A 27565-nucleotide genomic window follows, 5' to 3' on the forward strand; every position below is an offset into this window, starting at 1 on the left:
AAGCATATCATGCATTCCCTTTTAGCTAATAGTGATGTATGGCATTGTAGATTGGGACAGTTGTCTCTCACACTTATAAATAAAATACAACAATGTTTCCCATTTATCAATTTTTCAAAACCTAATATGCCATGTGAATTTTTTGTCATTATGCAAAACAAAGAGAACTTTCCTTTTCCTGATAGTGATACCATCTCAAAAGAAACTTTTGATCTTATTCATGTTGACATATGAGGGCCAATTGCAAGTCCTTCCATAGGAGGCCACAAATAATTTTTCACTATAGAAGAAGATAAAAGCATATTCACATAGGTGTTTTTTTATGAAAAACATATCCGGAACTTGTGATCTACTGCAACAGTTCATTCTTATGATTGAAACTCAAATGAACAAACTAATTAAATGTGTAAGATCAGATAATGGACTAGAATTCTTCATGGCTTCTTTCTAGAAATTTTTAACATGAAGAAAACATCAAGAAATTTTTAACATGGCTAGAACACTTGTTTTTTCTTCCATTATACCACATTGTTTTTGGCACTATGCTATAGCATATGTTGTACTGCATACACATCTTAAATAGAGTGCTAGCTTTACAATAAAAGAAAATAGTCCATTTGAAGTTTTGTACCATGAATTTCCCAGCATTGATCACACCTTAGAGTCTTTAGGTGTGAGCTTTTGCATCTACCTTAGCTTCACATAGAAAAAAATTGGATAGCCAAGCAAGAAAGCGTGTCTTTCTTGGATTTAAAAGTGACACCAAAGGATATATTTTGATAGATATCACTACCAGAGAATTCTTATCTCTAGACATGTACACTTTTATGAAAATTGTTTTCCCTTTTTCACAAATAAAGCTTCTAAACCTCATCAAAATTTTAAACCTCTATTTCACTCTTGTATTGATATATCTGATTTTGACTTGCATCACCCACAATCTCTTGCCAAACCTTAACACTCATCAAATAACTTTCAACAACATCAAATGAACTTCAAAACTCATTAAATAATTTTCAAAATCATGTTGCATCTGATCATAACATCCATACATCAAATAATTTTTAAAACCATTCTACATCTAATCATGACATCTTTCCACTTGATGTACCATTAGCAAATGATACATTTCTCTTTCAATCACCACAGTATGCATTAAGAAGGTCATGTAGGCAATGAAATCTCCTAAAATATCTCAAAGATGTTCAATGTATACAACTCACTCATCATGATCAGTAGCATCCAACTAAATGCACAACATCTCCCATTATGTGTCATATGAAAAATTGTCTCCAGAAAGCAGAGCATTAGAATTGTTAGTATCCACAAATCCAAAACCTACAAATTATAAGGAAGCAATCAAGTATGACTATTGGAAGCAAGCTATAATTGTTGAATTGAAGGCTCTCAAAGATAACAAAACATGAATTTTAATGCATTTTCCTTGTGGGAATAAGAAAATTGGATGCAAGTAGATTTTCAATACCAAGTTTAAACCAAATGGTGATATTGAGTGGCATAAAGCACATTTAGTCGTGAAGGGATTCACACAAATAGCTGGGTTTGACTATTTTGACACTTTTAGTCCTATGATCAAGCTCACTACTCTATGCATTCTCTTGACATTGGCTTCCACTCATGGGTGGTATGTTCACTAGCTTAATGTGAACACAACATTCATCTACAGTGATCTGCTAGAGGAAGTCTATATAAAGCTGCCTTTTGGTCTTTCTACATCTCCAGGCGGATGGTGTACAGACTCCAGCAATCTCTGTGTGGCCTGAAGCAGGCCAACCGCCAATGGCACTAAAAGCTCTATTTTGTACTCGTTGAAATAGGAATCGAAAGTGGATACTTGCCTCTTCACTAAGCTCAATGGCAGCTCTTTCACTTGCATCCTTGTATATGTGGATGATCTTATAGTAGCAGGAAACAATTTAGGTGTAATTCAAGATGTCAAACAGTTATTTGATGCTCATTTTTAAACTAAACAATAGCAATCTAAAGTTCTACCTTGGGCTCGAGATTGCAAGAAGCAGGAAGGGCATTGCTTTATATCAAAGGAAGTACACATTAGACCTCCTTAAGGAATTTGGTTTTCTTGATGAAAAACCAATTGAAACCTCGATTGACAACATGACCAACTATCGAAATCTTTAGGAGAATCATTGCCTGATGTATCTAGCTACAGCATACTCATTGGCCGCCTCAATTACCAAACTAACACTCGTCCTGAGATTTACTTTGCTGTTAGTAAACTCAGTCAATACCTAGACTGCGCCACCAACAAACATTTTGAAACAACTCTACATATACTTTGCTACTTGAAAGGAGCTTCAGCAAATGGTGTCTTATTTTCTAGCAATCTCGGCCTTAATGCCTTCTCCGATTTAGATTGGAGAACCTGCACTGACACAAGATGCTCCATCATTAGTTTTTTTTATTTTCTTGGCAACTCTCTAATTTCGTGATCGAGCAAGAAATAGCCCACAGTTGCACGTTCTTCCACGAAAGAAGAATACTATGTAATGGCCGTTGCTACATGTGGAAGTGCTTGAATTTCCAACATCTTATGTGACTTTAGAGTGCCTACTAGACAACCTATTACTCTCTATTGCGATAATAGATCGACCCTGCACATTGCTTTGAACCCAATCGTCCACGAGTGCACCAAGCACATCGAGATCGACTGTTATATTGTTCAGGACAAGGTACAACAGGGTGTGATCAAACTCTTCCCTATGTCTTCGGCAAATCAAACAGCTAATGCATTAACCAAAACATTAACACCAGCACCATTCTCTGCTGCTCAGTCCAAATTAGAACTCATTGACTTTCACACTCCTAATTTGAGGGAGGGGTGACTGGGAAATAATAATCAAGTTGGTTAGCATGGTAATTGCATAGCATGAAGATTATGCAACAGTAGTTAGTTCAGCTAAGTTAATAGAGGTTAGTTTGTTAGAGTAGTCACATGTAGCACGTGAAATTAGTTAGATCAAGTGTACATATTTTGTAGCTTATATATATATATAAGCTACAAAATATGTACACTTGATTATGAAAGCGAAATGAATCACATTTTCACCATTTCTACTAGCTCTTGCATCTTATATCTCTTCTCACATGAGTAAGCGCCAACTCACATCACACTTCTCTGCAAATTAGAATAGAGTTTTCCCGCCTGCCCCCCTCACAATTGACAAGAATGATGGTTTTATACTTAACTTTACTTGACGAACATGTTATTGTGTGTTGTTTTTTACTTTGCCAAGATATCAATGAGTCATGGGGGAGAAATAGAACCCAGAGACAAAATGGAAACTATCTGGACAAAACTCCAATCAAAATCAGAGAAAGCAATGATATTGAAGTCTTTGGAAGCCGAAAAAAGGGTCCATTTTTCTAGTTCACCCTTGAGGTAGCGAAGAATATTCTAGGCAGGTGCTTGGTAGTAGCACAATCAAAGAATTGGCTAGGTTGCTAATTGTAAAACAAATATCGGATGTGTATTGATTAAATAGATAGATCATACGGCTAGTCAATCTTCAATAAGGTGTGTCATCATCCAAAGGAGTTCACAAGATATTGGAGAGCTTTGTAGCGTAATCAATAGAGTACTTGTTGGCTTTGCATTGCTTAAACCAAACTCATGAAGAAAATATAAGGTATACATGTATTGATACATTGTTATGCCATTGTGACTCCTAGCAATTTCAAGACTGACGGAGGCCAATCGTCGGTCTAGAATTTCTCACAAGAATATGATCAAGTCAAAGTATAGTTCCAAACCAATAACTAGCTATTCGGTCAAAGTTTAGTTTGGTTGTCACAAATTCAACCCAATAAAAATAACCGGAAGTATTACTCCCAGGTCATCCTCCCTAGGATGTGCAATTGTGTGTATCAAAGTTGGTTGAGGTATCCAGAGTTGATAAGCATAGACAAAAATTTAAACTTAGCAAAACTTAATATACAAGAAACTTAAATTGCAAGGGACTAAATCAAAGGTGATCGAAGCATTATCTAAGCAAGTATCAATCTAACAACCCAAGGTATGAACTTAAATCTATTCTAAAACTAATTAAACTAATTAGAAGTTACTAAAGCAAGAAATAAGCAAAGGAAGTTTTGAGGTTTTACTACAATTTGCAAAAGACTCTTGGCTAAGGTATGGGAATCGAGATTACTATCCTTGTCTAATAACCATATAATGACAATTATAAGGAATCAATCCCATTAAGTCTACTCCTATGATTGAAGTACATCAAATAGGCATAGTCAATATCATCCGATAAGTCTCAATCTAACTACCAATTGACTAGAAGATTAGTGTTAATGGGTGTCAAATTGACTAACATAGACTCTCAAATCATCAATCCAATTAGACCCAATGACTCAAGGTCACTCAATTCCTTTAACCTAGGCCAAGAGTATGAAAAACTACTCCAAAATTAAAGAAAATATTTCATCAAATACTTGATATGCACTAATAAAAAACATGAATAAATTACAAATTAAATAGAATTTAAAACTACCCACTACATATAATCACTATCAAGGACCATAATAAACATAAAAGAACATAAAACTTCAAATTCAATTAAAGGAAATTCAATATTTATAAGAGTTCAAACTAGAATCATAAGTAACAAAAGTAAACAATTAACAAACAACTATGAAACTAAGAGTGCAACAACTACTAATTCAAGAGAAAAACTAAAATTATACAAGATCCAAGTTAAAATGCAATAACAAAAGTGTAATGATCCTAAGAAAACCTAGAGAGAAAGTAGAGTTTCTCTCTCTAGAAAACCAAGAGCAAAAACTAGGTAAACTCTATCTATATGTGTATGAGCATTGTTCCCCCTCCATCCGTCCCTCAATTAGCTTCAAGTTGGGCTTTGAAATGGGTCCAAAAGCTTTCAGAAATCTCCCCTAACGTGTTTCTTTAATGAGGAACGTTCTGAATATCTCGCGTATGCGACAGGTGCATGCGTACGTGACTTTGTCAAAACTCAAGGGTCACGTACGTGGCCATAGTTTTACATATGTGGGATTGTCAAGATTTAGATGATGCGTATGTGGGTGTGATCTCGCGTACGCTAGTGCGCGAAATCGAACTCCGCAAGTTTCACACAGATGAACCGGCAAGTGCACCGGGTCGTCCAAGTAATACCTCAGGTGAGTGAGGGTCGAATCCCACGGAGATTTTCAGATTGAGCAAGCAATGACTATTTTTTAGATCTTAATCATACGATTAGAAAAGATGGTTGTGTGTTTGAAAGCATAAACGAAATAGTAAAGAACGAAATACCAGATTGATGTGAAAACAGTGATAGAGATACAGTTAAGGCTTCGGAGATGCGTATTCTTTCTGGATTACTTCAATAACGAATATTCATTCAATGCCAGCTGATGAATCCATATTTAATGATGATTTTTGGTTAGAATTGGATGGATTTTCATAATATAAACTTGCACTTATTCCCTTGAATAGCATGCTTTTGAACTTTTCTTCCAAATTGCGCTTGATTATGAAAATGTGCTCTTTTGTGCTTAATTTAATCTATTTTATTCCGTTTGCCTTCTATTCGATGCCTTGATGTTGTTTGTGAGTGATTCTAGGTGTATAAGGTAGGAATGGGTTGGAGAAAATGGAAGAAGAACATCCAAAGTGGAGGAAACATGAAAAATCAAAGGAGATGAGCTCAGAGACGTGTGTGTGCGCACGGCTGCCTGTGCGTACGCACAGCTGCCCAGTCAGAGCGCGTAGATTGCTTTGAGCACATCGCGCGTCCAGTCAAGCATAGCCTAGTGTGCGTGCGCACGGCTACTTGTGCATACGCACAGGACCGGATTTCTCGCAAGGTGTGCGGACGCACGCATCTGTGCGTCCGCACAGGTGTATGCACATGACTTCATTAAAATGGCACGTAACTCGTGATTTGGGGGCTTTGGAGGCCCATTTCTGAAGTCTTCTAGCTCATATTGGAGGGGAAATGAGGGACATAGACTAGCTTTAGTATAGTTTTAGGAGTAGTAGTAGGAAGCTTTAGTTAGTTTTTCTCTAAGTTTTTCATCATTGATGACAAGCCATCTTATACTAGTTTCACAAGCATTTTTTCATTTGTTTCATTAGGTTTTATGCATTTTCTTGCATAATAAGTAAGTGGTTGGAGTGGAATTTTATGATTATTGTTATTCAATCAAACATCATTTATTTTATACAAAATCCTGAGATTTATGCAAGAACTAAGTGATTATTATGATTGATGCAAATTCTTGTGATTTTGGTGAAACTTTGATTGCTTGTTTGGTTAATTTCAGGTTAGAAAATGAAGAAAAGAAGAAGCCATATAGTATAGCGTTGCGTGCAAATAATGAACGCCACGCTCACTTGCGACGCGCACGCGTGCATGACGCGCACGCGTGGTAGTGTTTGGCGCTCGTTTTAGAAGAGAGCGCTATGTTCAGCAAGCCAACATTTTTGGGCAAGATTTAAAATTGGAGGCAAAGTTTTGAAATCGACGCACACACATGCATGACGCGCACGCGTCGATAGAGCACCTGGGACAAAGCACGCTCACGCGTGGCTGGCGCTAAAGCCTAAATTGGATGTTTTGCTACCCACACGCACGCGTGAAAGACACGCACGTGTGAGCAACGTTCACTAAGCCAACATAGCGCTCACTAAGTTAACGCTACTAGTGACGCGTACGCGTGAATGAATGAACGCTGTGCTCACTTAGAGAACGCAACGTTCCACTGGGAGCAGCAATCAGGAGCCATTTTGATCCACCTCTTCATAGGCCAAAAATCCCACTCCAAGTACTGGATGCCACAATTGGAAAGTGTATAAATAGATAGGAATTTGATTTCATAGGGGCTCTCTTTTAATTTTCCTTTTAGAATTGGAGAATTATAGATCGGATATGAGTTTTTAGCTTTCTGTTTATTTTCTCTCTTCTGCAATTTTTGGTATTCTATTCTTGGTTTTGGAACTCTGATTGGAGAAATTGTTCTGAATTTCTTCACCTTGGAGTTTTCTTTTAATTTTTCTACTTCTAGTTTTATAAATCTGAGATCTGATCTAAATTCTTCTTTCTGTTTTTACTTTCTCTGCAATTTCTTTTTCCTATTTTGTTAAGAGAGCAATTGAGATCTAAATTTTCTTTCCGTTTTAATTCTTCTGCAATTTCACTTTCCTGTTTTGATCCTGAAATCCTGATTTAAATTCTATCATCTGAGAGTTCTTTAGTTTACTGCACTTTACATTTTCCAGTTCTCTTTTGATTCCCAACACCCAAATCCCTTTAATATTCTTACAATTTAAATTTCTCAGCAGTTTAGATTCAGCAATTTAAATTACTTGCACTTTAAGTTTCAACTCTTTACTTTTCTTGCAATTTAAGTTTTAGCTCTTTTAATTTCTTGCACTTTAAGTTTCTGCAATTTACTCCTTCAGCACTTTCAACTTCTGCCAATTTTCATTCTGCACTTTAGTTTACTTGCAATTTCACTTCTGTTAACCGAATTTCACTCAAATCATCAGCTATTCGCTTAACTAAATTCGTCACCAAACTAAAGTTGCTCAATCCATCAATCCCTGTGAGATCGACCTCACTCCTGTGAGTTATTACTACTTGATGCGACCCGGTACACTTGCCGGTGAGTTTGTGTGGGATCATTTTTTTCTCATCAAGTTTTTGATGCTGTTGCCGGGGATTGATTTAGATTGACAATGATTAAGTAGGTGATGATCTAGATTAAGCACTTTTTCTTTGTTTTTGTTAAGCATTTTAACTGTTTGAGATTTTGTTTCAACTAACCTTAACCACACTCTAGCAGTAGAGTGTTTTATTTTAGTTTTCTGGTTTTGTTTGTGTTGTATGCCAGGAGGAAGAAGAGGTGCATCCACCTCTTTTGATTCTGAGCCAGAGAGGACATTCCTAAGATTGAGAAGAGAAGCAAGAGGAAAAGGGAGTTGTAGGAGAAGAAGAATCAGAAGAAGAGGATCAAGAGATGGAGGGTAACATCCCAAATCCACCTGAGAATGTGGCTAACAACAATGGCCAGCCTCAGAGAAGAGTTTAGCCTCTTACACTATCCCCAACCCAAGGAATTGTGGGAGCAGTATCCTAACCCCTAATGTCCATGCTAATAACTTCGAACTCAAGCCTCAATTGATTACCCTGGTTCATAACAATTGTCAATATGGAGGAAGTGCTGTTGAAGATCCAAACCAACACCTCTCTGTGTTTTTGAGAATTTGTGACACTGTCAAAACCAATGGAGTCCACCCTGACATATACAAACTCTTATTATTCCCATTTTCACTGAGAGACAAAGCCTCACATTGGTTAGAAATCTTCCCTAAAGAAAGCATCACCAATTGGGATGATTTGGTTAGCAAATTTCTAGCTAAATTTTATCCACTCTAGAGAGTCATTAAGCTAAAAACTGATGTGCAAACCTTCAGACAATTAGAGGGAGAATCATTGTATGAAGCATGTGAGAGGTATAAAGCTTTGATCAGAAGGTGTCCAGAGGGAATGTTCAGTAAATGGGTGGAGTTGCAGAATTTCTATGAAGGCTTGTCATTACCTTCAAGGAAAGCCTTGGATTATTCTTCAGGAGGATCTTTGCAAATGATAAAAACTGCTCAAGAGGCACATGATCTTATAGACATGGTGGCCAATAATGAGTACTTCCACTCCTCTGAAAGATAAGCAGCTCCAAAGAAAGGTATATTTGAATTGGAAGGAGTTGATACAATATTAGCTCAGAACAAACTCATGCACCAGCAACTTCAACAACAAATTGAAATGGTGACAAAGAGGATGGATGGATTACAACTTGCAGCAGTGAGCAGAACTAACCAACCACCAGTGGTGTGGGGACAGCAGGAGGAAAGCTATGAAGAACAGCAGCCTGAACAAGTGCAGTACATGCACAATCAAGGTTCTGGACCAAATGATTTCCATAGAGACACTTACAACTCATCTTGGAGAAACCACCCCAACCTGAAATGGGGAGAGAACCAGAACTAGAAACCTTGGCAAAGGAACTCCAACCAAAATAACTTCTGCAACACAAACCACCAAAACCATCAAAACACTAACCAAAATCCATATAGAAAACCACAAAACAATCAATCCCAATCCAACTCCTATCCACCCAACAACCCATCAACCAACCAAAACAACTTTCATCCCCATCTACATCCCACACTCAGCCACAACCACCCCAAGAATCTCAAAGAATCTCCAACCTGGAGATGATGATGGAGAAAATGATCAAGCATCAAGAATTGGCCAACAAGAATCATGAAGCTTCACTGAGAAACCTGAAAAGACAAATTGGACAACTGTCCAAGCAAACAGTAGCTGAAAGACCAACCAATGCCTTGCCAAGTGACAATATTCCCAACCCCAAGGAAGAATGTAAAGTAATTCTGCTTAGGAGTGGAAAGACATTGGAAAATAACAAAGAAGCTAACAAGAAGCTAGTAGAGGATGACAAGGCCAACAGCAAGGAAGAAGTGACAATTAAAGAGAAAGACCAGGAAGAGCTTAAAAAGAAGGCTGAAGAGTCACAAGCTTCAAAGAAGGGAAAACAAACCATGATAGAGCCTCCACAAGAACAAAGGAAGGAAGTTAAACACTACATCCCTCCTTTGCCATACCCTCAGAGATTGCAAAAAGAGCTCAAGGATCAACAGTTTTCTAAATTCCTGGAGATTTTTAAGAAGCTGAAAATCAATATCCCTCTTGCTGAAGTATTGGAGCAGATGCCTCTATATGCTAAATTCCTCAAGGAGCTCATCAACAAAAAAAAGAAGCTGGAATGAGAAGAAAACAATGATCTTAACACAAGAGTGCAGTGCAGTGATTCAAAGAGGTCTCCTACCGAAACTCAAAGATCCTGGGAGTTTCATCATATCTTGCACTATAGGCAACATGACCTTGGAAAAGCTCTCTGTGACTTAGGAGCCAGCATCAATTTGATGCCCCTCTCACTAATGAAGAAGCTTGCAATAGAGGAAGTCAAACCCACCAGAATGTCACTTCAAATGGCTTTGACAGATCACTCAAGATACCAAATGGAGTTATAGAAAATTTATTGGTTAAGATTGGATAATTTATCTTTCCTACCATTACAAGAAAAAGTAATATTTGTAACAAAAAAAATTGTTACGAAAAATCAAAATTTTGAAACAAAAGAATTTTGTAACAAAAAAAGGGGCCGTTGCAGTATGTCCAGTTACAAAAAGTTTTTGTAACAAAAAATGAAACTGTTACAATTCAAATTAATATTTTGTAACAAATTTTTCTGATACAAAAAATCAAGAGTTGTTACAAAAGTGATAACAAATTTTATCCAATGAGATGTTTTTCGTAACAATATAATTTTTCCTATCACAAAATTTTGTTGCAAAATATAACTTAATTTTGTAACATTTTTCATTCTTTTAGTTACAAAAGCATAATATTTATTTTATAAAAAGTTTTTAAATACAAATTACACACATAATTTGCCAAATTGTATTTTATTAAATTAATTGATATATCACTACAAAAAATTACAAGAATAGTGACCGATTTAGCAATCGATTTTTCTTGAAAATCGGAGAAAAATCAGTCGCTAAACCCTTATTCCATTTACATGAAGAGGAAAAAAACCCTATGTACATTCAGAATCCAAAGACGAACATATATTTAAACAAGGACTCATAATGTCACTGAGTCTACAAATACTATAACAAATACAAGATTCTTGTATTCTACTTTTCATTTTAACCTTTGGGGTTCAATTGAAGGGAAATAAACTCAATGTAACTGAGAAAGTGTATGATCACCAGATGGTGAACCAAATTGCAAAGAACAGCATCAGCAAAGACACCTTCAGGAGCAAGATCCTGCAGTAGCACAAATAAACAAAATTTTATAAGAATATGTCAAGTGAAGAAAGTAAACATAGAATAACTATGCTTGCTGTTTTAGTATCAATACCAAACAATTCCTCTAGCATATTTTTATTTAGCAAAAAGTACATTACTTATGCAATGCAAGCATATTTATAACTTATTATAAAAGTCTAGCACCATCCCTATAATCTCAAAGGATAGGAGTGGCATATTTAATTCAAGCATATAGGTTCACTATGATTTCCAGTAACTATAAAAGTCTAGCACCATTCTCCACAATCTCAGAATAACTACTGTATATACCTAATTCTAAAATAGAACTAATTAAAAATAATAGCACTTCCAAAACAATTTTTTAAAGATAAAGATAAGTGTTCAAACAACCAACAAAATTATTACCAAAGATCAGTTTGGATTAGCATGATGCACTGGAGTTTAGTTTTGACAGTTGAATTTGAGCAGCTAGGTACCAACTCAAGTTCAGCTTTCTCTGGATGATCAAACAAAGGGAGTAAAGACCTCTGCTCTGACTTGCCTGATCAAAACACCAAGTAGAAATAAAATAACCCACATTTCAAAGTAAATACCAAGATACCAGGCATTTGAACCTTAATAAAAATATAATAATAGGAACAATACTTCATTTGGCTTTAGCTCTTTTGTAACCTATGAATTCAACTAATTAAATTTTCTCTAAGTACTAAAACTAAAATCTTGATCAATAACTAAATTAGTTAAACCTTAACTTCAATTATTTATTTGGCTCAACTCCGATCCCTTTTCACACATTTCAACTTGGGGCAGTACCAAGCAAGTCAGCTAACACATGAAAATATCAAGTAACTTATTTAAAATCTTCGGTACAAAGTATCTTCAACATAAAAAAGCAACTACCAAATAGATATGAAACACCAAATAACGTATATAAGTTATCAAGTAACTTATTTGAGCTTGCTCTGCCTACAATTGAAGCAAAAAATTATATTCATATCAAGACATACTAAACTATATATTATACAATAATACAATAGTAAATATTCCAGTCCCAGGATGGAAGATACAATACAACCAACTACAGTTAAGTGATAATTCCAAATCTAATAATCCAGTACCAACACAAAACACACTCCTAATTCTATACAACTTAGTAGCTAAAAATGAAACCAACTTCAAATTTTTTGGAAGCTCCATAAAGCTACCCTGCCACTAACAGCTAAAAACATGATCACCTCATAACAAATATTTATAGTTAACTAGTTATAAAACAAATTAAAAGGAAATCAATAACAACAATATTCCCAGAAATTAAAGAAAATCAAAATCAGAGGGGAGAACGCCCTTACCGGTAGTGGATCCCAGCGAGGCAGCGCTATTTTCCGGCGACAGGGGCTCAGTGATACAACCCCTAACAGCGGCGACGACGGTGACTCCACAAACGGAGACTGGGCGCAGCAGCGGGAACAGTGACTCCTCCTTCTTCCTTAGTCTTCCTCCCTCCACGCGTCTGTCTCTCCTGCGCATCCTCAGCATCGTCCGTGATGGGAGATGCGATGCGGTGGAAACTGGCAACGACCCACTCGCGATGAAGACGACGACAGCGACAGCAGAGTGCGAACTGACGGCGGTGATGGAGGCACAGCGGCGCTCCTTCCTCGCTCAGCTCTTCCTCTCGCTCAACATCTCCCCCTTCTTGATGGCAACACGACGGCGCGGCGGCAGTGATGCCCGTCGGCGCCGTCCTCCTTCTTCCCCCTCTCCTTCTCTTGCTCTTTGATTCCAGCTTGCCCCTTTCTTTTTCTTTCTTTCCCTCTCCATTCTTCCCTTTCTCTTGCTGTGTGTGTACGCGTTTTTGTGTTGTGTGTGCAATTTGTGCGTTTTTGTGTTGTGTGGCGGTGGGGAGGGTTTAGGGTTAGGATGAGTAAGAATGAGTTAGTGAGTGTGGGTAGGATTAGGATAAAATTGGGGTTAAAATTTTTAATTTGAGAATTAGGATTTGTTTTGGAAGAAAATGTAAAATTAAAGATTTTTGGGTAAATTGAGAATTGGACATTTTAATGAAATTAGGGTATAGAGTATTAAATATTTATGAAAATAAAATTATGAATAATTATAATAAATCACAAATAATTTATTATTTATTTTTTAATAACCAGAAATTTTACAAGCTTAATAATAAATGTTGGGTTATGGTGGATTTAGAATTTTAGTAGAAAAAAAAAATCAGAATTCTATATTTTATTTTTATGGAAGTTTTTCAAAAATTTATTGAAATATAAAAATATGTTAAATTTTAGAGTGGTAATGAAATAAAAATAATATTTGTAAAAATTATATATTAATTTTATTAAAAAATATAAAATAATATATATTATTTTTTAAAATTCATCATTTAATCTTTAATTTTTTTAAAAAAATAATTAATTAATATAAATAATATTTTAAAAATTAAATTTTTAAAACAAAATAAAATTATCTTAAAGATTAAATATTTTAAATTAATTTTTTTAGTTATAAAAATTTTTATATTTTGTGACAAACAAATAATTTGTTACAAACAATATTGAATTTTGTGACAAATTAATTTTTTGTTACAAAATAATTAGAATTTTTGAAACAAATAGATATTTTGTTACAGAATATTTTAAACTTTTGCAACAACTTCATCTTTTGTAACAAAATATTATAAAATTTTGCAACAAAACACCAGTTCGTTACAAAAAATTAATATAATTTGTAACAAAAAATTAAATCGTTACAAATAACAAAACGTTTTGTAACAAATTATATTGTTGTTACAAAATATTATTATTATGTAACAATTATTAATTTTTGTTACAAAAAATAATTTTTTGTAACAATTTTAAATTTGTTACAAAGTTTTTGTTACAAATGTTTCATTTTTTTGTAGTGCCAACTTTGTCATCTTGGATATGGAAGAAGAAGGACACAACTCAATTATCTTGGGGAGACCCTTTTTAGCCACAGCAAGGGCTATTATTAATGTGGAGAAAGGTAAAATGACCCTCAGAGTGCATGATGAAAAAATGATCATCAATGTCTTTAAAGCCATGCAACATCCCCCTGAGAAGGAAAAGCATATAAGGGTAGAATTGGTAGAAGACTTGGTGGAAGAAGTGTCTGAAATCAATATCCAGGAGAAACAAGAAGAATACATGAGAACTGATCAAGATGTCACAGAGAAACCAGCCTTTGAAATCTCCATTGAAGGCAAAACAGAGGAAATGTCAAAACAAGAATTAAAGCCCCTCCCTCCTCATCTCAAGTATGTATTTCTTGGAGAAGAAGAGACCTTGCCAGTGATTATCAACTCCTCCTTAAACATGGAAGAAGAAACAAGGATTATTAAAACATTGAAAGCTCACAAGACAGCTTTGGGATGGACAATTGATGATATCAAGGGCATAAGCCGTGCCACCTTCATGCATAAAATCTTGCTGGAGGAAGACTCAAGGCCTGTGGTGCAGCCTCAAAAAAGACTTAACCCAGCTATGAAAGAAGTGGTTCAAAAAGAGGTGATGAAGCTGTGGAATGCTGGAATTATATACCCAATCTCTGATAGTACTTGGGTAAGTCCGGTCCAAGTTGTACCGAAGAAGGGGGATGACTGTCATTTCCAATGAGAAGAACGAGTTAATCCCTACAAGGACTGTGACTGGATGGAGGATGTGCATAGATTATAGAAGACTGAATGAGTCTACAAGGAAAGATCATTTTTCTCTCCCATTTATTGATCAGATGCTGGAAAGATTAGCTGGCCATGCCTATTACTGCTTCCTGGATGGGTATTTTGGGTACAATCAAATATTGGTAGACCCCAAGGACCAAGAAAAAACCTCATTCACCTGTCCATTTGGAGTATTTGCTTACAGAAGGATGCCTTTTGGGCTCTGCAATGCTCCAGCAATATTCCAAAGGTGTATGCTCTCCATATTCTCTGACATGGTAGAAAAATTTTTAGAGGTTTTTATGGATGACTTTTCTGTCTTTGGTAACTCTTTTGACACTTGTCTGCAACACCTAACCCTTGTATTGAAAAGATGCCAAGAAACAAATCTAATTTTGAATTGGGAAAAATGCCATTTTATGGTACCAGAGGGCATTGTTCTTGGGCATAAGGTTTCAAGCAAGGGTATAGAAGTTGATAGAGCAAAAATAGAAATCATTGAAAAGCTTCTTGTACCTGTTAATGTGAAAGCAGTGAGAAGTTTTCTTGAACATGCTGGTTTTTACAGGAGATTCATCAAAGATTTTTCAAAAATAGCCAAACCACTGAGCAATCTACTAGTGATTGACAATCCTTTCATCTTTGATGACAACTGCAAGCATGCTTTTGAAACTTTAAAAAGAAAACTCACCACAATACCAATCATCACACCCCCAGATTGGGGATTGCCTTTTGAACTCATGTGTGATACAAGTGACTTTGCCATTGATGCTGTATTGGGGCAAAAGAAAGACAAGCTGCATCATGTTATATACTATGCAAGTAAGGTGTTGAATGAGGCACAGAAAAATTATACCACCACTGAGAAAGAGCTCTTGGCAATTGTATATGTATTTGATAAGTTTAGACAATATTTGATTAGTTCCAAAGTTATAGTATATATTGATCATGCTGCTTTCAAGTATCTCATGTCTAAACAGGATTCAAAGCCAAGGCTTATTAGGTGGGTGTTGCTGCTACAAGAATTTGACATTAAAGTGAGAGATAGAAAAGGGAATGAGAACCAAGTGGCAGACCATTTGTCAAGACTATCACAAGAAGCTAACCAAGATACACCACAACCAGTGAATGAAAAATTTCCAGATGAATATCTTCTTCAAATTCAGCAGGCACCTTGGTTTGCTGACGTTGCAAACTACAAGGTGGGAAGGAAGATTCCTCAAGAGTTTACCAAGCAACAAGTGAAGAAGCTGTGCAATGAAGCTAAGAAATTCTTGTGGGATGAGCCATTCTTGTTCAAGAGGTGTCCAGATGGGATGATTAGAAGGTGAATCCTTGAAAATGAGATGAGAGACATATTGTGGCACTGTCATGGTTTAGCTTATGGTGGACATTTTGGGCCAAAAAGAACAGCAGCTAAAGTTCTTCAAAGTAGATTTTATTGGCCAACTATATTCAAGGATGCCAGAGAGTTTGTGCACCAATGCAATGAATGTCAAAGAGCTGGAGGGTTGACAAAGAGGAATGAAATGCCTCAAAACTTCATCTTGGAAGTAGAACTATTTGATCTATGGGGTGTAGATTTCATGGGCCCTTTTCTTCCATCCTATTCCTTCAAATACATTCTGGTGGCAGTGGAATATGTCTTTAAATGGGTGAAAGCCATAGCAACAACTACCTGTGATGCACCAATTGTTCTTCAATTTCTTAAGAGACATATTTTCACTAGATATGGGGTACCTAAAGGCCTTATTAGTGATGGTGGCAGCCACTTTTGCAACAGACAGATGGAAAAGCTGCTTCACAAATATGGAGTAATTCACAAAGTAGCCACACCATATCACCCTCAGACTAATGGCCAGGCTGAATTAGCAAACAGGGAGCTGAAGAAAATTCTAGAGAAGACAGTAGGGATCACAAGGAAGGACTGGGCAAGAAAATTGGATGATGCTCTGTGGGCATACAGAACATCATTTAAAATTCCAATTGGGAAGTCACCATTTCAGCTAAACTATGGCAAATCTTGTCACCTTCTTGTGGAGCTAGAACATAAAGCTTACTGGGCCACTAAGCTCCTTAATCTTGACCCTCAAGTAGCAGAAGAGAAAAGGCTATTGCAACTCAATGAGCTAAAGAAATTCAGATTAGAAGCTTATGAGAATGCAAATATATACAAAGAGAGAGCTAAGAAGTGGCATGAGAAGAAAATCTTGAAAAGAGAGTTCAAACTAGGACAATAAGTGCTCTTATATAATTCCAGACTCAAGATTTTTCCTGGCAAACTCAAGTCCAAATGGACTGGCCCTTATCTGATAACCAAGGTTTTCCCACATGGAAGCCTTGAACTTTTGAATGAAGCAACAAAGGACATAATCACAGCAAATAGTCAAAGAGCTAAGCACCATCTGGGAGGATCTTGGAACAAAGAAGAGAGTGTCCAGGAGTTGGGATGAACAAAGAATGGAAGACGTCAAGCTAATGACGATAAACAAGCGCTTGTTGGGAGGCAACCCAACCAAAGGTAGTTTTCTTTTCCTAACTATTTCAATAAAAAGGTTAAGTAGATTTATCTATATTGCAAGGAGCTAAGTTTGGTGTTGCACACCAAAATAATTTAAGGGTGAATGAAGGATACTAAGTTTGGTATTCTACCAAAAATTTCATTTAAAAACACATTTCAACCCTTGGCATAAATGGTTACTAGCTCCAAACAATTAGGGAAACTACTCAATCATTGTATGTGTTCTAGTTTTTAGTTTTGCTCCCTTCAGTAAAGGCACAATGTTTCATATATGGTTGATCTGTTGCATAAGAGGTATTAGCAAGGGACTATGTTTGGTGTTCACACACCAAAGTAAGTTCAAAAGCATACAAACATTCATGCATATTAACCATTTTTTAAGTGCTTGGGAGGCAAGCAACTTTCACTACCAGTACAGGAAATTATGCAACTTTTTGGAAAGACTATACCTCATCATCAAGAAAAGCATAAAAGCTAAAAAGGAGGATGAAAGATTAAACAAGAAGATACCAAAAGGTTGTATTGTTACTCAACTGTTTATATCTTGCTGTATTTCAGTTGGAAGTCTAATTGTACCCCTTTTTGATAAGTTTTACCACTATCTGCATTTTCGCTAGTTTACTGTCATCATTAATTGAGTGATCTAGCCAGAGTGTCTGTCTCACTCAATTTACTTGAATATGTGTCTTGTTTCCTCTGCATAAATAAGAGAAAAATGTTGAAACAGAGGGTAATTGTCCAATGTGGTAGGAATAGTAATAGAGTTCAGTGGTGGTATGTATGTTTGATTGTTAAAGCAAGCTCATTAATAAAAGATAAAGGTTAGGATGATCCCTTGTAGTGTGAACTGAGTTGCTGTTGTAAAACCTTCAATTAATAATTATCCTTGAAAAAAAAAGAACAAGAAAAGGAAGGAAGAAAAGCCAAGAATTGGCAACAAAAATGAAAGAAATAAATAAAAAAAGCTAGACACCAATAGCTTGGACCTTAGGACACATGCCTGTGGTGCTATTGTATTAGGATCTGCTTGGATTAGTAGGTTTTGAGGAGTATTTTCAAACTTGGATTAACTAATTTGGGATTACCAACCGAAAATCTACCATCAAGAGTAACCTAATTACAAAGCATTTAGTAACCCAAAGAGGTGCTGGGCATCAATGTCTTAGGATGAATTGTGAGCCAAGTATCTGTGGTGAAGATGTGTTGACTGAAAAACAAAGCTAAAAAGCTGCTGCAACACATAACACTTAGCTTTGAATAAAAATATAAGCTTCTCAGCATGAAAGACAAAAGAAAAATAAAAACACCAAGGATGAATGAATAACAAGGCTCACAGTAGCAACTTTGGTTATCATTTAAAGGGACATTTTAAGCCTGAAATCTAATAAAAGAAGAGCTTTAATTCTGTCTGCATAAAACCCCATGAACCAAATTTAATTACCTGCTGAAATAAGGACATATAGGTTTCTCTGTTTTCTTTCATTCCTTATGTTTTAGTGCTTGCTTGGGGACAAGCAAGATTTAAGTTTGGTGTTGTGATGACAAGTCATCTTATACTAGTTTCACAAGCATTTTTTCATTTGTTTCATTACATTTTATGCACTTTCTTGCACAATATGTAAGTGTTTGGAGTGGAATTTCATGATTATTGTGATTCAATCAAACATCATTTATTTTATACGAAATTATGAGATTTATGCAAGAACTAAGTGATTATTATGATTGATGCAAATTCTTGTGATTTTGGTGAAACTTTGATTGCTTGTTTGGTTAATTTCAGGTTAGAAAATGAAGAAAAGAAGAAGCCATACAGTATAGCGTTGCGTGCAAATAATGAACGCCACGCTCACTTGCGACGCGCACGCGTGCATGACGCGCACGCGTTAGGGATGGATTTCTAAAGATCCACGCGTACGCGTGCATGAGGCGTACGCGTGGTAGTGTTTGGCGCTCATTTTAGAAGAGAGCGCTACAGTCAGCAAGCCAACATTTTCGGGCAAGATTTAAAATTGGAGGCAAAGTTTTGAAATCGATGCACACGCATGCATGACGCGCACGTGTCGATAGAGCACCTGGGACAAAGCACGCTCATGCGTGGCTGGCGCTAAAGCCTAAATTGGATGTTTTGCTACCCACACGCACGCGTGAGCAGTGTTCACTAAGCCAACATAGCGCTCACTAAGTTAACGCTATTAGTGACGCGTACGCGTGAATGAATGAACACTGTGCTCACTTAGAGAACGCAACGTTCCACTGGGAGTAGCAATCAGGAGCCATTTTGATCCACCTCTTCATAGGCTAAAAATCCCACTCCAAGTACTGGATGCCACAATTGGAAAGTGTATAAATAGATAGGAATTTGATTTCATAGGGGCTCTCTTTTAATTTTCCTTTTAGAATTGGAGAATTATAGATCGGATATGAGTTTTTAGCTTTCTGTTTATTTTCTCTCTTCTGCAATTTTCGGTATTCTATTCTTGGTTTTGGAACTCTGATTGGAGAAATTGTTCTGAATTTCTTCACCTTGGAGTTTTCTTTTAATTTTCCTACTTCTAGTTTTATAAATCTGAGATCTGATCTAAATTCTTCTTTCTATTTTTACTTTCTCTGCAATTTCTTTTTCCTGTTTTGTTAAGAGAGCAATTGAGATCTAAATTTTCTTTCTGTTTTAATTCTTCTGCAATTTCACTTTCCTGTTTTGATCCTGAAATCCTGATTTAAATTCTGTCATCTGAGAGTTCTTTAGTTTACTGCACTTTACATTTTCCAGTTCTCTTTTGATTCCCAACACCCAAATCCCTTTAATATTCTTACAATTTAAATTTCTCAGCAGTTTAGATTCAGCAATTTAAATTACTTGCACTTTAAGTTTCAGCTCTTTACTTTTCTTGCAATTTAAGTTTTAGCTCTTTTAATTTCTTGCACTTTAAGTTTCTGCAATTTACTCCTTCAGCACTTTCAACTTCTGCCAATTTTCATTCTGCACTTTAGTTTACTTGCAATTTCACTTCTGTTAATCGAATTTCACTCAAATCATCAACTATTCGCTTAACTAAATTCATCACCAAACTAAAGTTGCTCAATCCATCAATCCCTGTGGGATCGACCTCACTCCTGTGAGTTATTACTACTTGATGCGACCCGGTACACTTGCCGGTGAGTTTGTGTGGAATCGTTTTTTCCTCATCAATCATCTCTATTAGGGTTTATATTAGGGTTTTACATTCAAGTGCCATTTCCATTTTTGATCTTGGATTTTGCTAGCTTTCATTGTAAGTATTCTCTTGTTATTACTCTTTATAGTTACATTGTCATTACTCTTTCTTCTAATTCAAGTTATAGTTCAATTTTGCTTTTCTCTTGTAATTTTAATTTCTTGTTGATGAATTTGATGTTTAATGTTTGTTTCATGCTTTCTTGTGTTATTCTTGTTGATTGAGATCAATTGTTACTTTTAGTTTCAAGCATTTTCTCATTTTCTCCATGTTTAAGGTTTTTGCCCACCAAGTGTTTGATAAAATGTCAAACATGGTTTTAGGCAAAATTTTTTGTTCTTGGCTTGGGTAAAGTGAGCAATTGGGTTTCTAGAGTTGGAATGTCCAACATTTAGTCTCAATTATTGGGTTGTTAATTGTTCTTGTTCCCACTAACGCTAATTTGTTGCTAAGCCAATTAGCAAGCAATTTAGGATTTGTGGGTTGGGAACACTTATGCTCATTTAACTTACCTTCCGATGTGAGGGTTGATCAAGTGAGATTAATCCATTATAATTGTCATAGTTGTGGTTCCAACAAGGGAAAGACCCTTAGCTCACTCAAAGCCAAGACTCTTTTCGATGCTTTTAATCTTTCATATACTTCTATGTTGATCTCTTTTATACTTTACTTGTTTATATTACATAGTCGGTTCTTTAATTTCTTCATTAGTTCAATCATTACAATTTTGCATGTTCTTTTATTGCTTTATATTTTCATTTCTTTGTTGACATTTCCTTGATCACTACAACCGAATTTACACACTCATTGTTCTAAAAGTACTCCTTGGGAGACGACTCGGGAGTCAAATACTCTCGGTTTTGAATTAGTTTTGAATTGTGACACATCTTGTGAGTTTCTAATTTGATCGATGGCCAACTTGTTGGGTTAGGACTATACTTACAACGCTAATTCCATTTTTGGATGATCGAGTTCTTAACCTATATGCGATTTGGCCGTTGTCAAATTTTGGCGCCGTTGCCGGGGAGTTCACTTTAAGTGAAATTAGTGCTACAATTTTGGTTGTTGTAAATATGTGAATAGTGTAAATATTTGACTTTTGGTTTGCTACTTAGCGCTAATTGTAGATACTACTTTTCTCTCTAGTTAGTTATAATAGTTGTTGATTGTTAAGTGGTTCTTGTTTACTTGCATATTTTTGTTTTGCTTTTCATAATTGCATGGTTTTCATTGCCTCCTCAGTTGAATGACACAGTCGCTTCCAAACCCGAGCTTGACCACTTTTGATCCAAAAATTGAAAGAACTTTAACTCATATAAGGCAAACTCGGCGCCGACTAGCTTTTGTGGATAGTGAATCGGGACCCCTTGGGGAACCCTCCCGTTCACTATCACCACTCATCCATGACTATCATTCTCCAATCAACGAGGAGACTCTATATTCATCTGTGGGGAGTACTGAACACTCTTTGAGTGACTCAGGTGACATCGTCATGGCGGACCCACCTCAAAGAATGACCTTGAAGGAAGCCGGAGCTCCTGATCTTGACTTGAAACCGCTTCAAATTCTGTATCCGGCTTTAGACCCAAATTTTGAGCTCAAATCCGACACGATAAACTTGCTTTCCAAATATAATGGACTGCCTGGGGAAAATCCGACACGATAAACTTGCTTTCCAAGTGGCATGTGCAACTGCGAGAAGACATGGGGTGGATGAAGCTGCAGTGTTGGTCTTCGCTTTCCCTTTCTCTTTGGAGGGAAAAGTGAAGGAGTGGTTTTATACTCAACCGGGTGAAGTTAGATCCAATTGGGACTTGTTGCGTAAAGAATTTTTGGAAAAGTTCTACCCTCCTCAGAAAATAGACAAGTTGCGAAGAGAGATCTCTTGCATTGTGTAACGAGATGGGGAGACTTTGTATGAATACTGGGAGAGATTTAAGAAGTTGCTGGAGGCTTGCCCTCACCATAGGATTGATGAGTTGGTTCTTATCAGTTATTTCTGTCAAAAGCTCCTCCTGGATGCCGCGAGTGGAGGATCATTGACCACAAAAACAAGACCGCTGTAGAAGCATGGGAAGTTATATCAGACTTGGCGGACTCAACCCAGAACTCAAGGGCAAGGAGTCTACAATCGAAAGCTGTGAGTGAAGTTTCTCCCTCCGGAGATGCTATTCTAACCAAGACCCTCGGTGAAATGACAATCTTGTTGCGACAAATCACCCAAGGGCAACAAATCCTTCAAGCTTTGATAAATTCTCCACCTCAACCTCCAAGGATAGAAGGGACATCAAGGATATGTGGTGTTTGTGCTTGTAACACTCATTACACCGATGAGTGCCCTCAACTCCAAGAGGACACTACATTGGCAGTAGCCAACCCTTATCCGCAAAGACCAAATTATAATCAAGGATCCTACCAACATGGAGGCAATCAAAACCAAGGGTGGAAGGATAATTCAAACCAAAGGTGGAACCAAGCTCCTCAAGCTCATCCCAACCAAAATGCTCAAGTCTACTACCATCAATATCCCCAATGTCAACCACAATACCAATAACCCCCACAATTTTAACCCCAAGCGAAATACCAACACCCCCATAGTAGGCCTAGCCCTCCTCAAGTTAACCAAGCCCTTCCCTCCAATCAACCTCACATGAATGACACAATTCACACCTTCATGCAAGAGCAACGAGAGTTCCATAAGAAATAAGAGGCATATATGGCTACGATAGCTGACGCCCTTTCCCGTTTAACTCTCCCTCCTCAAACTGCACAAAACACTCAACAAGCTTCAACCTCAAGTAGTTTACCCTCCCAACCTCAACCCAACCCTAAGGGTAGCATTAATACCATTACTCTTAGGAGCGGCACTAAACTTGATAAGAATGTTGCTATGCCTACAAAGTTGAGTGAAGAGACAAACAATGAAGAGGTAGGAGATGAAGTGGAGGTGATGAGGGATGAAGATGTAGGTGTTGACAAAAGCGAGGAAGAACCACCCAAGGTCAAGGAGCCGAAGAGAAAGACCTTGCTTGAAGAGCCGTTGCCCATTCCATTCCCAAATTTAGCCAAGAAGGCCAAGAAACAAGAAGAGATTGACCCTAATATGGTGGAAGTTTTTAAGAAGGTCGAAGTCACCGTCCCCGTCTTTCAAGCCATTCAACAAGTACCCAAATATGCCAAGTTCCTTAAAGATGTTTACACTCACAAAGACAAGCTTGGCAACCTCAATACAAAGCCGGTAGATGATTCTATCTCTTCTTTACTTCTTGAAAAATGCAATGATCTTGGCCCATGTTTGGTCACTTGCTTGATTGGTGGGATGAAATTCATGGACTGTATGTGTGACCTGGGGGCGTGCGTAAGCATTATGCCACTCCTCATTTATGAAAGATTGAATTTGTCACCCCTAAAGATGTCCGGGGCGAGGTTTGTGCTAGCCGATAAAAGTATTGTGTCAGTTGTGGGGATTGCAGAGAATGTGCTAGTTAATATTCAAGGGTTGCTCTTTTCAGTTGAATTTTACATTTTGGAGACCCCTCCCATTGACTCTAACAAGCCATTATCCATACTCCTTGGAAGGCCATTCTTAAAGACGGCCTGTTTCAAGCTAGATGCACATTCGTGAGTCTATTCTTTTGAGTCGGATGGCAAGTTGGTCAAGTTCACTTTGGAGGAGTCCAACAAGCCCATTGTTGAAGCTTATTCTATTTTTGGGTACGACATCATTGAAGATCAAGTGATTGAGGATGGAAAGGATAAAGAAAAAGAGGGTGTTGCTGATGAACGAATTTTTTGCTAGTAAATAATTCACAATAAGTTTCCGTTGCAAGTATAGTTTCTAAACCAACAATAATCCTTTCATACAAAAATTATTAGTTGTCACTAAAACAAACCCAATAAAATTAAACTGAAGTATTTAAACTCGGGTCGTCTCTCAAGGAATTGCAGGAAAATGTAGTTTATTATTGGTTGTGGAAAACTTTCTTTTTGGGTTTTTGAAATAAGGAACAAGAAAATAAAATGGCGAGAAATTAAATTAATAACTAAGAAAAATCTTGGCAAGGTGTGAAAATTAGAAGTTCTATCCTAGTTATCCTTATCAATTGTGATGAGAATTGTCCATTGCTCCCACTTAGTTACCTCTAACTATGAAGGAAAGTCAAGTGGATAAATCAATTTGATTCCTCAAGTCCTAGTCAACTCCTAAGGAAAGACTAGCTTTAGAGGGATCCAAATCAACCAGCAACTTTCAATTATCAGTCAACAATGGAGTTTGATAACTCAAGAGTCTCCAATTACTCAACCAAAGCCAAAAGGAGAAAAATCTACACTAAAATCCAACCAAGCATTTTATCAAACACTTGGAAGGCACAACATAAAAGCATAGAAAAGTAATAAGAGATAATAAAATCCAAACAACTAATTGAAAGCATCAATCACATAAATTGAAGAAAGCAATCATAAATATGAAATACCTCAAATTGCATTAAATAGAAAAACAAATCTAACATGAGAATTCATAAACTAAAGTAGCAACACAAGGAAATCAATAAGGTAAATAAATAACTAGAATGCTAAGACAAATAAAAGTAGAAGAGAAACTAAATTAAACTAAGATAGAATGCTGAAATTAAGAAGAGCTAAAACTAGGAAACCTAAAACCTAGAGACTAGAAAACTACATCTAAAACCTAAAATGATGTGAATGAATGTTGTGTGAATGAATGAATCATTCCCCCACTTTGCAGCCTCTATTCTGTGTTCTCGGGCTTGGAACTGGGCCAAAAAGGAGCCCAGAAATCGCCCCCAACGCTTTCTGCAATTTCTGCACGTGGCGCATGTCACGCGTACGCGTCGCTTGAGAAAAATCCTTGTCACGCGTACACGTCAGTCACGCGTACGCGTCACTTGTCTTCTGTGCTAGTCACGCGTACGCGTCGCCCACGCGTATGCGTCGCTGCTAGCTTCTCAAAACTTTATTTTCTTGCGTTCCTTCCACTTTTGCATGTTTCCTTTCCATTCTCTAAGCCATTCCTGCCCTATAAAGCCTGAAAGCACTTAACACATAGATCACGACATCGAATGGTAATAAAGGGTAATTAAAATTGACAGTTTAAAGGCCTAGGAAACATATTTTCAACTATATCACAGAATTAGGAAGGATTTGTAAAACCATGCAAATTATATGAATAAGTGTGCAAAGAATTGATAAAAACCACTCAATTTAGCACAAGATAAACCATAAAATAGTGGTTTATCAATCTCCCCACATTTAAACATTAGCATGTCCTCATGCTAAGCTCAAGAGAACCAAAATAGTGAAAGAAGAGTGGTGGAACTTATGCAATGCAACCTATTTAGATGTGAGCTACCTACATGCATCATGCTATTCTAATTACTATCTATCTATATATATATATAAGCATACCTGTGGTCAAAGTGAGTTAAATTTCCAAGAAATCATATATGCACAATCAAGGGCTAAATTAATCATATCAAAACACATTCACAATTGAGTTGAGTTAATCAAAAGAGTTCACAAACTTGCAAGACAAGCAACGATCAAATATGGATATATGGAAATGAGCTATTGAACCCTCACTGGATTTGTATATGCACTCTAATTACTCAAGTGTTTGGGTTTAAACAACTCAAATCTCCTCTAGTCATGCTTTCTAGAATTTTGTTCTTCATCTAACCAATCAACAATTATCAAGTGTACAAATGCAAATATCATGAGGGCTTTTCAAGGTTGTAATGGAGCTAAGGTAAGGGTGAGGATATATATATGGCCAAGTGAGCTATAATATGAATCTTTGACTAACTTAAGTTCTCACATAACATATACATACTCTCTATGTAACTCTAAAATCATGCCTAGCTACCCATAATTTCACTTTTGTATATTTAGTGCACGAAATCGTGATCGTTCATTCCTTGGTAACGGCGTCAAAACTTTATACGCATGTTCATAATCTTAGTTCTGTGTCACATCTTCGCACAACTAACCAGCAAGTGCACTGGGTCGTCCAAGTAATAAACCTTACGTGAGTAAGGGTCGATCCTATGGAGATTGTCGGCTTGAAGCAAGCTATGGTCATCTTGTAAATCTCAGTCAGGTGGATTCAAATGGTTATGGAGAATTGATAATTAAAAGATGAATAAAACATAAAATAAAGATAGAGATACTTATGTAATTCATTGGTAGGAATTTCAGATAAGCGTTTGAAGATGCTTTGTTCCTTCTGAACCTCTGCTTTCCTATTGCCTTCTTCCAATCATTCATACTCCTTTCCATGGCAAGCTTTATGTTGGACATCACCATTGTCAATGGCTACTTCCTGTCCTTTCAGTGAAAATGGTCCAAATGCGCTATCACCGCACGGCTAATCTTCTGTCGATTCTCGATCATGCTGGAATAGGATCCATTGATCCTTTTGTGTCTGTCACTACGCCCAACACTCGCGAGTTTGAAGCTTGTCACAGTCATCCCTTCCCAGATCCTACTCGGAATACCACAGACAAGGTTTAGACTTTCTGGATCTCAGGAATGGCCGCCAATAATTCTAGCCTATACCACGAAAGTTCTAATCTTAGATTAGAAACCCAAGAGATACACATTCAAGCTTGATTGCATGTAGAATGGAAGTGGTTGTCAGGCACGCGTTCATAGGTGAGAATGGTGATGAGTGTCACGGATCATCACATTCATCATGTTGAAGAACGAATGGATATCTTAGAAAAGAAATAGGCTTGAGTTGAATGGAAAAATAATAGTACTTTGCATTAATTCATGAGGAACAGTAGAGCCCCACACCCTAATCTATGGTGTGTAGAAACTCTACCGTTGAAAATACATAAGAACAAAAGGTCTAGGCATGGCCGTGAGGCCAGCCCCCAAATGTGAAAAGGTCTATGAAAGTATGAAAATACAATAGCAAAAGGTCTTATTTAGAGAAAACTAGTAGCCTAGGGTTACAGAAATAAGTAATTAATGCAGAAATCTTCTTCCGGGCCCACTTGGTGTGTGCTTGGGCTGAGCATTGAAGCTTTCATGTGTAGAGACTTTTCTTGGAGTTAAACGCCAGCTTTTGTGCAACTTTGGGCGTTTAACTCCAGCTTTTATGCCAGTTCTGGCGTTTTGACGCCAGAATTTTTATGCTGACTTGGAACGCCAGTTTGAACCATCAAATCTTGGGCAAAGTATAAACTTTT

At 36.9% G+C, this 27565-nt stretch overlaps 1 non-coding gene across 1 annotated transcript; it reads right to left on the minus strand.

Moving 5' to 3' along the window:
- Nucleotides 1-22216: 22216 nt before the first annotated feature.
- LOC112753290 (small nucleolar RNA R71) lies at nt 22217-22323 on the minus strand. The gene has a single exon (XR_003177683.1). It is a non-coding gene; the product is annotated as a small nucleolar RNA R71 (small nucleolar RNA).
- Between the last annotated feature and the right edge of the window lie 5242 nt (nt 22324-27565).

Source organism: Arachis hypogaea, chromosome 15 (genome assembly GCF_003086295.3).
Source record: "Arachis hypogaea cultivar Tifrunner chromosome 15, arahy.Tifrunner.gnm2.J5K5, whole genome shotgun sequence".
Classification (NCBI taxonomy): domain Eukaryota; kingdom Viridiplantae; phylum Streptophyta; class Magnoliopsida; order Fabales; family Fabaceae; genus Arachis; species Arachis hypogaea.